Below are 16163 nucleotides of genomic sequence, written 5' to 3'. Positions count from 1 at the left end.
GTAGGGGGAACAAATGGGACATTTTCCCAGCTGGGCAGGAGGACGCTGATTGAGTACAATCAATGCCACCAGCCTGCTAACGAGACCCAATCAGGCGGGGCGATTAGAGATATTCTTCAAGGAAAGAAGCCTGACAGCTGCAGGAAACTCTCTGAATTTCTAGAGGATGGAAGACTGGAGAGATAGTGTGCTGAGGCAGAAAGATGGGGGAGGGCGGGGCAGGGGGAATGGAATCAGCAAAGCAGGCATTCCTACCTAACCCTTCCCATGAAGTCAAAACAGGGAGAAGGTGGGGTCCTAATGCTTTCTCCACTCTTGTAGGCCTCCATGTTCATGGTCACTCCCTGTCATTTCCCTCCTCCTGCTGGATCAGAGTAGCTATACTTCCCTGCAACTGCCTGAGACAGCCAGGACTTAAGCACCTCAGGAGGACCCCAGCTCACATCTGCAAAACCTATTACAAGCTACAAAGATTCCTCATATACAAGATCTTTCGGCCTAACAGAACCCCGTGGAGGCAGGGATTTTCAATATCTTCCACGTTTGAAGGGTGAGTTTAATGCAGTTCACTTCAATACAGATTTACTGAGCATCAATTTTGCACTTAGCATTTATGGTAGCGTTGAATTATATAGTGTCTGCTCTCGGGAAGCTCATCACATGGTGAGCAAACCATAGTCTGGCTTGCTGGTATGTGGTAGCTCTTCCTTCCAGTGGTAGGGCAACAAACAGGTGTAGGAAGAATTATTTATTTTAAAAAGTCATTCTGCAAAATATCAAAACATCATTAATTCAGGCATGGATCAGTCGATAAGATAGTAAAGCCAGTGAGTGCAGATTGGATGAAGATTGGAGTATTTATGATCATGGAGTACAGAAGTCCAACTCTCTCCCCATAGATTACTCATTCATCACCTAGAAGAAAATGGTAAACTTATAAGAAAGTTTGGAAGACAATGTATAACCAGTTATCAAATTAAAGGAAATCAGATGTAGGATGAATTGATTCCACGGGCTTCTCAATGTGACAGACTAAAGCATATCATGCAATTTATGTAGTTCTCCTGTTGAAACTACCTGTGAAGAAACATGGACACCCGACTACACTGAGAGACATACAACTGACATGAGAAGCCACTGATGTCATAAAAGACTAAAGTTGAGAATCCCAGATAAGGAAACTGGTGAGATCTCATGACTGAAGGCAACACATGCTACTGCATCAAGCCCTATATCAGGAAAAGAATGAGTCCACAAGTCTTAGATACCATCTTGCTGAAGTGGTAAAACACCTCAACCAAAGCAATTTCAGGAGAACTGGTTTGTTCTGGCTCCAATTTCAAAAATACCATTTATCATGGTGGAGAAGTTTAAGATAGCAGAAACTTAAAGCAACTGGTCATATCATGTGCTTGATCAACACAGTCCAGAATCCCATACCCAGGAAATAGTCCCACCCCCCAGTCACCCACTTCCTCCAGTAAGACTCCACTTCCTAAAGGTTCTGCAACCCAGAGCCAATGGCTGGGGAACCAAGAGATCAAACACAAGAGACTATGGGGGACGTTGCACATTTAAACCATGCTACCACAGGACATTTGGGGGACAATTTGCCAAATTTTAAGTATGGAGTAAATAATAGATTCATGCTTGGTGTGACTAGATGAGTGTATGGAAGGACTCAGCTATCTGCTCGACACCTAGTCATCAATGTGTAAGAGACTTGACTTTACTCTTGTGTCTTCCCTCCTTAATCACACTTCCTACATTGACCAATGTCACCATCACCTACTCAATGCTCAGCCCAAATGCCTAGAAGAAATGTTGATTCCTCTTTTTCTCTTATCCCAGCTATTCCTTAATGACTATCTTCAATTTATATTCCATATCAATTTATTTATTTTTATTTCTACTGCCACCACTCTGGTCCAAGCCAACACAATCTTACAGGACTACAACACTAATCTCTTCAATTTCTTCTGCAAATCACCATTAACATTTGAGCTAAAGAAAGTGCACATCGATACAGTAATCTCTCTTCCTAAAGTTCTCCGAAGTTCTCTTTAACCTCAGAAGGAAATCCTGGAAGTGTCTCTCTTCTCTGAAAGTCAACTTCATGTCCTTTATTCTTAATACTAAATTCTGACATCCAAACCCAGAGTATCATCATGTAAGTGGCTGAAATACAGCACAAAATGTATTCTCAAATTTCAAGGTATCTTCTGATAAGACTAGGGAGTCAAATGGGAAGACACATGATGTTGAGAACTGAAAAGAGGGTAGATAGGCAGAATATAATTTAGAGGATATTATGCCTCTAAATTTTGTAGTCCTCTTAGTGGACAATGAAGAATTATAGGAGTCCTACTATGCTTGACTAGAGGGCCTCCTATATGCTCAGCAGTCCTACTTTGGGCTTCTCTAAGATGGCATTTCCAACTCTCATACATATCTACCATGTCAATGTACTTCTAGATCTATAATCTAGACTCATGTCTCAACCTATCCCAAAGGGCAAAGTGCCAAATGTGAGTTGTGGAATGGTTAGTAAACACTTCAAGAGCTACATCAATTTTCCAATTTACACAAATAGGAATCTGGGGAATATTTGTGGAAGCATATATTAGAAGAGTGAGATCAGGGTGGGGAGAACATAGTGATAGGTCTGGCTAAATTTATTGATGTGCCTCCACCAGGCACGAAGCCTAGATTCACTTTTAGCTTAAAGGGCTAGGAAGGGTTTTAATTATTTACTGGGTAGATAGTTATGTGAGTTGGTAAGTTGTTTGGTTGGTTTGTTGGTTAACTGAAATATGGATATAAATATGTCCTATAGTAGTTGAAGGCAAGATATCAAAATTGCCTTTGTATGTTATAGAGGATGATATGCAAGCACATGGAGAAATATGAATATTGAAGTAATTTATCATTTAAGACCTATTATATATCCCAGAAGAATATATAATATATAATCATAATATACAAATATATATGAGAAATTAATGTATGAGGTAAATGACAGCATCTTTAAAAAGTTTATTGGTCACTCTTTATGGTAGATCTGAAATTACAATAGCCACTGATACCACCTAACCGTGATCCTTGAGTGCAATGGGTATCATGGGACGATAGGTGTCAGATTCCATGTGTTTCACTTCATTACTAAAGACCAGGTGGGAATGGTTACTGCAACAGCAAACAGTTTGACCTCAGAGATTCATGCGATTACTCCTAGAAAAGAAATAAACCTATAGTCTTCTCAACTGCTACATGATCCATATGGGCAAAAGAGTTTTTAGACTAGTGAACAGATGTTTTATTTTAAGCACACAGATAGTCAAGACCCCTGAATCAATTTCCAGGCCTTAAGGAGCCAGTTTATAGACTCTGAATGAAAGAGGAGCACCAAGGTCTCTTTAGGGAAAGACCTCATTACAATTGCCCAAAAATGTATACCGTTAATCTTTCTCCCAGAATTCCCCACAAGGACAGACAGTCTTTAACCAAGGTAAGTGTGCACTGATGAAAGAAAAATAAATAGTCACAGTATTTAGGGATTTGGGGGATTGGTTCTGAACTGACACTCATTTTCAGCAAACTAAAAATGTCACTATTGTTAACCAGTCAAGGTAGGATCTTATGGAAGCCAGATAATTGATCAAATCTGAGCTCCCAACCATCTCTCTGTGGTTCCAGTCAACCCCTGAACTTATCTTGTAGTTATTTTCCCAGTCCTGGGATGCACAATTGAAACAGACATACTCAGGAGCTGGCAGATTGCCTACAATGGCTCCCTGTCTTGTGGAGGAAAGAATATTATGGTGGGAAAGGTCAAGTGGAAGCCACTAGAACTGCATCTCCCTTCAGAAGCAGCAAAGCAAAAGTCATGCAGCATTTCTGGAGGGAGTCCAAGACTAATGCTGTAGGGGAGAGAGAGATGCCTCTTACCCATCCCGAGGGTCATGCTAACACCCTTTATCAAAACAGATCAACGAGAGAAAAGGCTAACAATTCGTGTAACCAAATTTTTACAAAACATGAGAGCTCTCAGAAATGAAATTCTAGAGGTCTCAAGAAAACTGGATGTTTACGTAAAATTTAATGAAACCAAGATACACAATTGTACAAAAAGACGGTATATACCAATGGTAATAACAGGGCATGGGGGGTGGACCTTATTTTCTTCTCCTGCCATTGTCAATGAAACACTCTGATGAAAGAAACCTAGTAGAGAAAGGTTGATTCTGGCTCACAAATTCAATAGCCCATCATGGTGAGGAAGTCAAGGCATGGCGGCTTGAGGCAGCAGCTCATGTCCTACCCTCGATCTGGAAGCATAGAACATTGTCTGCTGCTGCCCAATTCCTTTCACCCATTTATCCAGTCCAGGACTCCAGGCAGGGAGTGATACAATCCACACTGGGCAGGTCCTCCCACCTCAATTAACTCCGTCACTATGATCCCTCAAAGGCATACCCAGAGTCTCATGTCCCATTTGATTCTTAGGTTCTGTCAAATTGACAGCACCAACTGTGACCGTAGGCATAAAACAAAGCTCTTCTAGAATAGACTCTTATGACCTACTTCAAGTGAGAGAAGCCAGAGAACTTCCTTATGGCTTCAGAGGAGAAATATAAGGGAGGACCAGAGGCAACTCCTGGAGTCTGCCCTTTCCTGGACTTCCTAGGTTACCTTGTTCTAAAGCATGAAAGGATGCAGGAGTGTGTACCCCAACCAGAGCTCTATTTAACTTACCTAGTCATCACACAGAGGGATCTCAGAGAATGATGATAGATTATCATAACTATCTAAGCTTTGTTTATGGTGTCAGCTAGATGGTAATTTCATAAAGAGCTGGGGCAAGTGAGGTTCATCAGAAGGCTGTACTCTAAATCAAAGTCTAATATACTGTGGTGTCTTCCCTTAAAACCAGGATCTGTGCACATGGGAATCAGAGAGTGAAACTGGGAGTGGCCTCATTAGTTATTACACTTTGAACTGTAGCAAGGTAGCTGTTTCTCATCCCTGTCACCTTAGGCTCTGGTGGTCTAGAGGTCTTATATCTGAAAGGAACAATGCTTCTACAAGTGAAGAAAATACTGATTCCATTGCTAACAACTCTACCCAATCTCAAGTCTCTGAGCCAACAGACAGTGAATGTGCAAACACAGTAGCTTAAATGATCACTCTTGATTACCAAGTGGAATCTGCGGTGTTGGTACACAACAGAGGATTTTTTTTTTAAAGTGCACCTGGAAGACAGGAGAGCCTACAGGGTTTCTCTTAAGCACATTTATGCCCTACCATTGAAGTCAACTGAAGTCAACTACAACTCAACTCAAGAGGGTTGCTAACCTTCAGTTAGCAAGGAGTTGCTAAACCCTTCAGAAGTGGAAAAAGTTGCTTTGCTAAGGAAGATGCTCACTGAAGCAAAGGAAATATGAACTGGACAGTAGAAGGAAGTAGTTGTAGATACCAGCTGTGTCCTTAGGGCCTTTAAAAGGTTGTAAAGGATATGAGTATGTCTTCCTAATTTTATAATTTGTATAGACTTGTATTGAAGCTGTGTATGAGATAGAGATAGATGATAGATGTTAGATAGATAGATAGATAGATAGATAGATAGATAGATAGATAGATAGATAGACAGGCAGACAGATTATTTTGTTGGGTGACTTAATATTTTTCAAGCAGTATAGATTATATCTATACAAACTAAGATGTTTACAATATTACCTTTGGGGCCACCAACAAATGTACAATTTTGAAAAGCTTCCAGCAACACCAGAGACTTTTATGGTATCTGGGTGACAGTCCATATTATGTTCCTTTGTCAATTGACCTATCTTGGTTCTCTGATAACCTAGTTCACTGTGACAGGCGATGATATAACCAGATGGTAGCCATGATTGCAGCTGATGAGGCAGATGTGGTCTCTATACAGGATTATGAACTCACCCTGAAATACAACTACAGACCTGGGCAACAGATTTTTGATCCTATTAATAGGAAAAATATTTAAAATTTGGATTTACATGGAAATGGCAGCAATGCACCAACACAGTCTTTCCCAAGAGCTACACTGTCCACAAAAACCTTCTATAGGTTATTAATGTGGTCCACTATATTGATTGGACTAAGTGTGCCAGAGTAGAAATTAGCCTTAAAATTGTTTTCTAAGCATTTTGTAAAGTGTAGGAGATTTTTTTTCCCCAAGTTTATTACAAACTGTTTCTTAGATTTGGTGTCATTCTTCACTTATAACTAGATAAAAAGTTAAGGGTGAAATACTGATTTTCTCCATATTAAACACATGTAAGAGCTTTTGATTCCTGTTTGTAAAATTATCTAAACTAGATGGGACTGATAATGATCCTGTTCTTAAGTAATAATGTCTGTTTAAATAATTTCTATTTCTTTTAATGATGCAATGCTCAGAGTAAAGAAACCAATCTCAGTCTTGTAATAAAAATAGCAAAGAGTTTAAGACCATTTCAGGCACCTTGTAGAGTTTGTTTTCAATGTTAATCCAAAATACAGGAAGCAGTATTTTTTTTCTAGATCACTCTTTAGCTTTTCATTAATCAATCTTAATACTCTGTCTTACAAACTTATAAGTGAACTCATTCTTTTTAATGAAGGAAATAAATTCATGGCTTACCACACAGAGGTCACAGACATCAAACTAACCTACAAAAATTAATAACTCTATGTAACTCTTCATGTGAGTTCAAACACACCCCGATGTATCTAAACTGGTTAGGTGAGTGAAAGCCATTGGTCATTAACATAGATGTCACAACAATACCAGATTGCTACTAAACCTTCTAAAGTTTCTAAATTAAGGGAAGCAAGTACTCCGAGAAAAATTCCATGAAAATCAGATCTCTGGTATGTAGATGGTTTTAGGATTTCCTTACTTGAGACACAAACATTCTGCTGTGACATAAGGTAAGTTCTGTATCTCACACTTCTTATCACTACAAGGAAAGCATTTGGAATATAAGTATCACTCAATAATTCAAGCTTTGACCTATTATAAGTCAAAGATATATTAATCAGATTTGTTATTCCTGGGACCAAATACTTGATAGAAGCAATGCAAGAGAGTGAAGGTTTATTTTGTTTCTGGTTTCAGAAATGTTAGTGCATCCTGGAAGGGAGGGTGAGGCATAGAATCTCCCATCATGGCAGACAGGAAATAGAATACAGTAGCAACCAGAAGAGCAAGGAAAAGACACAACCTCCAAGGATGTGTTCTCTGTGACCTTCTTCCTCCAACCTGGTCCAACCTGCAGCGATTTCACCATCTCCCAAAAGTGTATTCAAACTCCAAATCCATCAATGGGCAAAACCAACCATTAGATCATAGCCCGTGATCTAATGCCCTTATGATCTAATGTCCTTTGGAATATCTGATCTAATGCCCTTATGATCTAATGTCCTTTGGAATATATGATTTAATGCCCTTATGATCTAATGTCCTATGGAGTATATGATCTAATGTCGTTATGATCTAATGTCCTTTGGAAAGGCCCTCACAAACACATCCAGTCAGGGGCTTCTTTAACCTCCCAGGCGTTCTCAGTCCAATAAAATAGATGTATCCACTAACCACCCCAGAAGCCTTTCAACAGAAACGGATTCTCAGCACACCCACCAGTGTGTGAGCCTACTGTTGTGCCACTCAGACCACACAGAGAAACAAAGAGAAGGAGCCAAAGAGTATAACAACATTCTAAAGAGGTTTTGTTTTTAATATTTTCGTAGGTGTTAATGGAAGTGACCTATGGCCTGGTACTGGGTCACAGCTCAGACTGAGATCATGATGTATCCGGTGACATTTGTACTGATCTGGGTATTATCAGATTGAGCAAGTTCTGCATTGCAGGATGCAGCAGCTACGCATCACACAATAGACATGGCATGGTTTAGGTTTAGCCAAAGTAGATGAGGAATGACACATGTGAATTATTAATTCAGTTTTAATGAGTTTTTCTCTACTCAGAACACTCCTGACATTAAATATGTGACATTTCTTTTATACTGGTTTTTAAAAACCCAGTTAACCAACTCCTTGGACACAAAGCAATATTCTTTCATTCAGTTCAGTCCCAACACTATCTAGTGACGGCATCAGACCCCATGAGTTAATGGCTCAGTTTCACAGATTGTCACACTTGGAATGTGAACTGTAAGTCCCAGGACTTTGAGACACCTGATCTAGTTGATTAAACATTGGGGATTCACACAACTACCACCACTAGAGATTATACAGTTTACTATAACACCTCACTAAACTGTGGAAACTCGTTACTTACTATTATGATCTTATTACAAAAGATACAAAACATATAAGTAAACACCAGATAAAGAATTATACAGGGAAGTTATATAGGCAAAGGTCTATGTTCCCAACCCTCTTAAGGGGCTCTGCTCTTGTACCTGATATATTCATCAGCTCAAAGCACTGTATTTATAGAATTTTTTGTGGCTCTCTCTTTGTGTAGACACAAGTGTTTGAATCATTGGCTAATTGATGACTAAATTGAATATCCAACTTTTCTCCTCTTTCTGGGGGTTGGGGATAGAACCAAAATTTCCAACTAAGAGCAACTCAATTCCCCTAATATGAGTCCTCCATCCTGAAGCCAGGACTCTTAGGTACCCTTATTTTATTAACACAAAAAGCCCTCGTATCACTCTGGAGAGTCCAAGTGCCCTGGAAGTTCCATGCTAGGAGCCACAAGAAAAGCCCAATGTATGTTTCTAGTTACATCCTGATTGCATTAGCTAGTATGCAGGACATCTCCATCAGTCATAAATACCTCTGTTCACTGATGCTTCAGTTCATATTTATTACTTACAAGATCATAGTACATATGGCCACAAAGGGAAACCAGAAGATGTCACCATGCTTTGTTTAAGGTGCAATGTGTATTAGCTCTATACCACACACACACACACATACACACACACACACACACACACACACACACACACACACACACACAAAAGTGTAATTAAAGTCCTGCTTAGAGTAACTGAAGAGCATTTCCCCAGTGTTAAAAATCCCCAGTAGGTAGCCGGGCGTGGTGGTGCACGCCTTTAATCCCAGCACTTGGGAGGCAGAGGCAGGTGGATTTCTGAGTTCGAGGCCAGCCTGGTCTACAGAGTGAGTTCCAGGACAGCCAGGGCTACCCAGAGAAACCCTGTCTCAAAAAAAAAAAAAAAAAAAAAAAAAAACAAACCAGTAGGTACACAAGGAGCACTGGGCTTTGTCTTGAACTGGAGAGGTAGGAAAAGAAGCCCGAACACAGAACTCCTGAGTGGCAATTGGCTTGGCTATTAAGAGCAAGGAGGGAACACAATTAGAAGCTGGGCAGAAAGGAGACCTGGTGAAGAAACATATAAATTACCCATGTCCTTTGCTTCTCCTCACTTCCACTGAACATAAACCTCTACTGAAGGAAATCTCTATCTCAGATGGATTCTCCCAGAGGAATGAGACATCCAGTCTCCTCCAGTGCTGATGCAGTGATCCCAGGAAGGAAGCAGCAGTGATCAAAGGGAGGGAGGCGACGAGAGAGCCCAGAGCACATACTCCTCACCATCGCTGACACAGTTGCTTCCACCAATGGCTGCCATTCTAGCAGTAGAAACCCACCCTGATGTAAGACAACGTCTCAAGGGGACCAACCAAACATTTGGAGATCCCTTATTCTCATGAAGGATCTTAATTTGTCCTTACTGGACTCACCCACTATTTTAGAGTTTGTCTTCCATTTTAGTTCATTCTCTGCTATTGTAACAGAATACCACAGATTGGGTAAATTATAAAACAGGAAAGAGGGCCCTTCCTACACCCAGCTGAGGCTACTCAAGAGGTGCGGTTCACCACTTCGTGATTTTCTGCCGATTCTGGGGAAAGATGGCAACTAATGATGCCTTTCTGAAGAGGCTGGAGCAGAAGGGTGCAGAGGCAGATTGGATCATTGAATATCTCAAGCAGCAGGTTGCTCTTCTAACAATTTTGCAGGCAACTTTGAAAGAAGAAAAGAAACTTCGAGTTGAGCATGCTAAACTGAAAAAAGAAATAGAAGAACGAAAGCAGGAACTAATTCAGGCAGAAATTCATAATGGCGTGATGCAAGTACCTGTTCCATCGAGTGCTTCACTAGAGACTAATTGTACAGTTTCTGAAAGTATGATACAGTCTCCATCAGTAACAACCACCACCTCTTCTAGTACAAAAGAACAGATCAAAGGAGGGTGAGGAGAAGAAAAGAAGGTAAAAGAGAAGACTGAGAAGAATGGAGAGGAAAAGGAGAAGCCCCGGTCAGCAACAGCAAGTGCTGACTCTAAGCCTATCGGTGTATCGTGCCTGGAACTTCGAATTGCTTGTATCGTTACTGCGGAGGAACACCCCAATGCAGATTCATTGTATGTCAAAGAAGTAGATGTGGGAAAAGCAGGCTCACGGACAGTCATCAGCAGGCTGGTGAATCATGTTCCTCTAGAACAGATGCAAAATCAGATGGTGGTTTTTACTTTGTAATCTGAAGACTTCGAAAATGCAGGGAGTACTCTCTCAAGCAATGGTGATGGGTGCCAGTTCACTAGCGAAAGTGGAAATTCTGGCCCCTCCCAACGGATCCCTTCCTGGAGACAGAATCGCTTTTGATGCTTCCCCCTGGAGAGCCTGACAAGAAGCTGAACCCTAAGAAGATGATCTGGGAGCAGATCCAGCCTGACCTGCACACCGGTGATGAGAATGGGGCCACATACAAAGGAGCTCCCTTTGAGGGGAAGGAGAAGGGAGTTTGCAGGGCCCAAACCATGGCTAACGGCAGAATTAAATAAGTGCTCTGTAACTGAAAGACATTGGTGAAACCTTAATAACAATAATGAGGAGTGAGTTTATCACTTACACATAAAAACAAACACACACACACACAAGAAAGAGTCACTTGGCTCAATTCTAGAGGCCAGAAAGTGAGAGAACATCGTGCCAACATTAACCCCTCTCCCCCTGCAGCTCTCTCCTTATAGTTCTTCACTCATGACCCTCTCACCTGTGAAAGGTTCCACCTCTTACCACTCTTACAATAATTATTAAACGTTAGCGTGAAATTTGGAGGAGTCATTAGAACCATGGTAATTTCTTTACCTCCACTGGCATCCAAGAGCTTACATTATGCGCCATCCATAAAGCTCTACTTTGATGACCAAGAAGGAGAACCCATAGCTTTTTTTGGCCATGACTATGAGACACACATGTAAAACAATGACTCTACCACCCAGAAACAGCAAACCTAACTGAATAGTAGAGTGGTTTTGTTAAAGGTCCAGCTAAGAAGCTGGTCAAAGGGAAGTACCCTGTGAGCTAAGATATTCACTCTTCTCCAAAATGTGCTCAGTGTGCTAAATAAAGTAAGGACCATTTCTGGTGCATCAACTCTGAGCTAGACCTTACTGGCCTAGGGATCAAGGAGTAGAGATGGGAACAGTCACTCTCATCGCTTTCTGGAACACACATGTGGAGTTTGTTCTTTCTAACTCCATAACATTTCAGGAAGGCAGGTGTAAGATCTGATTCCAGGAGCAGAGCTCTCAAGTCTGAGAACTGAGTGAGCATGTCACTGAACTGAAAGCCATGAGCACTACCTGTCTGGATACTGTGGGTTCCACATGTCACTGGTCCAGTAGGGGTAAATAAAAGTGGCAAGCTATTGATAGTGGAAACCTATGCCAATTTCTATGAGGAACTGAGACTATGACTATCTGATAAAGACAGGGAGGAGAGTGACTATAGGTTCCACCAAGTGTCACATGGTCATTATATTTCCAAGATAATATTAAATTTGAAATTACAGCAGCAGCATTCAGCAATGGTTACCAAATTCTTAGCCTCCTTGGATATTATCCTGGTTAACTTTTTGTTAACTTGACACTGGCTAGAGTCATTTGAGAAAGGGGAACCTCAATTGGAAAAAATTTTCCCTGTAGGCAAGCCTGTGGATCATTTTCCCTGATGATGTGTAGGAGGGACTAGCTCTCTGTGGGCAGTAAAATAAGAAAGCAGACTGAACAAACCAGAGCTTAGCAGACTCTGCCATGGCCTCTGCATCATCTCTGCCATGAGTTCCTTCACTAAGTTCCCTGGATGTTGGATTACAAGTTGTCGTGTGAAATAGTTTCCTCTCCAAGTTGCTCTGGGGTGATGCTTTATCACAGCAATAGACACCCCACCTAAGACAGGTGAAAGACTAGGTGCTCTCCCAAACCTGATCAGAATGTTCATCTTAGAGGGAGGATTATCCAGAATGCTCAAGTGAGGAAGGACAATAAAGGACATCACTCAGAACGTTGGGACCAGCCGGAGCCTGGGCAGCCAAAGCATGTTTTGTAACTCCAGCTTTGAGTATTCTCAAGTCGTAACTCAGCTTTACTCTGAGAGAACTCTATGATTGATTGGGTTGGTACCTCCCCTAAGGGAGACAAAAGTATCTCCTTTCATAAAAATGGAACACTAACAGAAGCATAGAAGCAAGAAATACCAAATAGTGGTGTACTGCTGAGGCAGGATATGAGTGGGATGCTGGGAAGGGTGCTGAGTTTTGTCTGAAGGAACACAGAGACAGAGTCCAAAAGGTCTCAAACCCAGGACCAATCTTTATAAGTCGGTCACGCCTCTGTATCTCACTTTTAAAACTGACCAAGAACCACAGAGTTCGAGTTTATTGATGTGAAAATATACACACCCTGCCACATCCAAGGACCAGTTTAAACTTGGCCTTAGCACGTATTTTCAAGTAAAGACAAGTAACATGAGGAAGCCAAAACTAACTGCCAAGAAAATCATAGTGAACGCGTGCAGTGAGGGCTCCCAATGAAGAAGCACTTCCACAAAGAGGGCCAGGTAGGCAAAGACCCACCTGTCGAACTTGAGCATAACGTTGGCTTCTCCAACATTCACAGCCTCAGAAGCTGCTCTTGGGGGTGGGCATTCCTTAGTGTTGCATTTCATCAGACATGGTCTCACACCAATGGTGACACGAGGGGTCATAGTTATGTCCCATCTGAATCCCAAGCGAGAGCTTCCAGTGCAAATGAGAGTCTGATGGGCAGCAGGAGAGTGTGGCATCATTTTGGATGGCCAGTCTTTTCTCAGCCACTCCAGTACAAAGAGGCCGTGGCAGCAGGATGGAGTTTATTCATGGGCTTGAACTCCCTCTCATCAAACACCTAACCATCTAGAAGCAGATGTCAGCACTCGCCATTTCCAAGGGTACCAGTCAGCTACCTGGCAGGTTGATTACATTGGATCCCTTCCATCAAATGCAGGCAGAATTGCCCTCGCTGAGACAGTTGCGTATTCTGGGTTATGGATTCACTGGCCTTGCTTGTAATGCTTCCGCTAGCACCACTATCTGTGGGCTTAGGGACATCTTCTTCACTATCATGGTACTCTTCACAACATTGCTTCTAATCAAGGAATTCATTTCTCAGCAAAAGAAGTGTGGCAATGGGCTCAGGCCTATGGAATTCCTCTTATTATATCCCTCATCACCCAGAGACAACTGGCCTAAAAGAATGGTGGGGGTGAACACCTAATGTCTCAGTTGTGGTTCCAGTTGGGAGACAGTGCTCTGAAGTGATGGGGCTCTGTCATGCAGAATATTGTATATGCTTTGAATCAAGGACCAAGATACAGTGGTATTTCTCTCATAGCCAGAACCAATAGATCTCAGAGCCAGAGAGGGGCTGTAGGAGTGCCTCCTCTCATCATTACCCCAGTAATTCACTCCATTCACATAATTTTGCTCCCCATCCTCAGATATTTAAGCTCTGGTCCTCTTGAAGCCTTGGACTACAAGGAAGAAAAGCTTCCACCAGAAGAAAAAAATGGAATCCAAACAACCAAAATCATGGTGCCACTGAATTAAGAACCAGACTCATCTCTGGCTTACTATAGCCCTTGTACCACTGAATCAACAGATAAAAAAAGGGATTAGGTCAGCCAGATGTCACACATCTGTAATCCTACTACTCTAGAGGCTGAGCTGAGAGGATTGTGAGTTCAAGGCTAGCCTGGCCTATACAGTGAGATCTTATCTCAAAAAAAAAAAAAAAAAAAAAAAAAACCTCTCTCAAACACAAAGGAAAAGAAAAAGATATTCCCCTATTAGTTCAGGGTGATTGGTCCAAAAAACAACTATGGTTTCTGAAAAGATTCTGGAGAGCCCAGGGCATTTGCTGTGGGCATCCCACACTATTTCCACAACTAATAACGAGTAGAAACTGATGGAAATTGTAGCAACCAAAAATATATAGGAACTCTCAGGTCTAAATCTCTCAGGAATGAAGGCTTGAAGCACCTTGCAGGAAAAACAAGTAGTGGGAAAGGAAGATTACATACATGCACACACAGACACACACACACACAATACACGCTCATGCTCACATAGACATACACTACACATAGACATACATACACACATATACCACACACACACTGCACATATACACACACATACATATCACACAGAGACATATACCACAGACACACAGAGACACACATCACATACACACAGACACACTATACTCACAGGCACACACACTCACATTCATACAGACAAACATACCACACAGACCCACACAGTCACATAAACACACCACACAGACACATACACTCATACACACACACTCACATACACACAGACACACACCACAGACACACCACACACAGAGACACACACACTCACATAGACATACACCACACATAGACATACACACACTCACACACATACCACCCACACACACTACACACACACACACACATACCACACACATAAATACCACACACAGACACACATCACACACACACAAACACTCACCATACTCACAGACACAAACACTCACATACAGACAGACAAACATACCACACAGTCACATACACACAAACACACCACACAGACACATACACTCACACACCACATATACAGACAGAAACACAAACATACCACACAGTCACAGAGACACACACACATACACACACACTTTATGACCAATTACATCAGCAAGGCTGACAGCAACCATGTATACTTGCTTCTTTCTGTGGATTATTTTATTTCATGCTCCTTTCCCTTATTACATTATAATATGTCCGGGATTACCTTCACATTTACTCTTCAAAGAATAAAATATTCTAATGGAGGAACTGTGCTACCTTGCAGAGGAGTTAACATGGCCTGGTAACAGCATGGTTGTCACCCAAAGATGGGCACAAGAGCTGAAACTTTGTGTGTCTTTATTTTGAGGAAACAATGGGAACATCTTTTTCAGTATAGTATAGGTAAAAGAACAGATTTTTAACATGGTTGCAGGAATTCAAATCATGTTGAAAGTCGTGTGCAAATGTTGAGTATCCAAATGAGTGATCTATGAAACTGTTGTCCCTCTAAGTAGATCCTTCCTAAGTCACAGCAGGATGGTATTGCAGGATAATTGATCACACTGGGAACCCTGAGATTGTGAACTAGAAACCCCTGGGGTTTTTTTCTTGTGGTGTGGCTGAGCCCCAGCACACATCTTTAACCTAAGACCTTTCTGTAAACAAGAGCTAAATAAAGTCAACCATAGGTCAAGAGGTAGAGCAAGCAAGCAGTTAGTAGGGAGTGAATATAAAAAAACCCAGGAAAGGAAACAGAAGGTCTTTGGGTTGAAGGGTATTTAAGACAGCATGGAGAAGGAGAAAGAACTTTGTCCTTCTGGGACATCAGTAGGACAAGAAGGTCACCTGGATGCTTTCTCTGCCTCTCTGAATGGGCAGGCTTTCACCACAGCTTCTGGCTCCTGACTCTTCATTTGGTAAATCAAACGTTTGCAATTTTGTTTTAAAAGCAGGGTGGTGTCTGCTTTGCTGCTTTCTCCCTGTCAGCAGAGGCTTCTCAGTTGAGGTTGCTAAAGGAAGACTACAAAGAGAAGAGGAGGAGGAGGATGGGGAAGAAGAGGAGGAAGAGAAAAGAAGGAGGCAGAAGTTATGATATCCCTGTTGAGTTACACTTTGCTTTCTGCTTCTGTCAAATGAGCCCAGAGCTGCGATACAGTTCGAAGTTTTCCCCAATACAGCCCAGGTGTCCTTCAGCCAAGTAAAACTC

The 16163-nt window shown here is 41.6% G+C and overlaps 1 pseudogene; it reads left to right on the top strand.

The window, feature by feature from the left end:
• On the top strand, window positions 9853-10939 carry Gm8863 (predicted gene 8863; annotated as a pseudogene).

Source organism: Mus musculus, chromosome 9 (genome assembly GCF_000001635.26).
Source record: "Mus musculus strain C57BL/6J chromosome 9, GRCm38.p6 C57BL/6J".
Lineage (NCBI taxonomy): Eukaryota > Metazoa > Chordata > Mammalia > Rodentia > Muridae > Mus > Mus musculus.
This window is presented reverse-complemented; position numbering and strand designations above follow the sequence as displayed.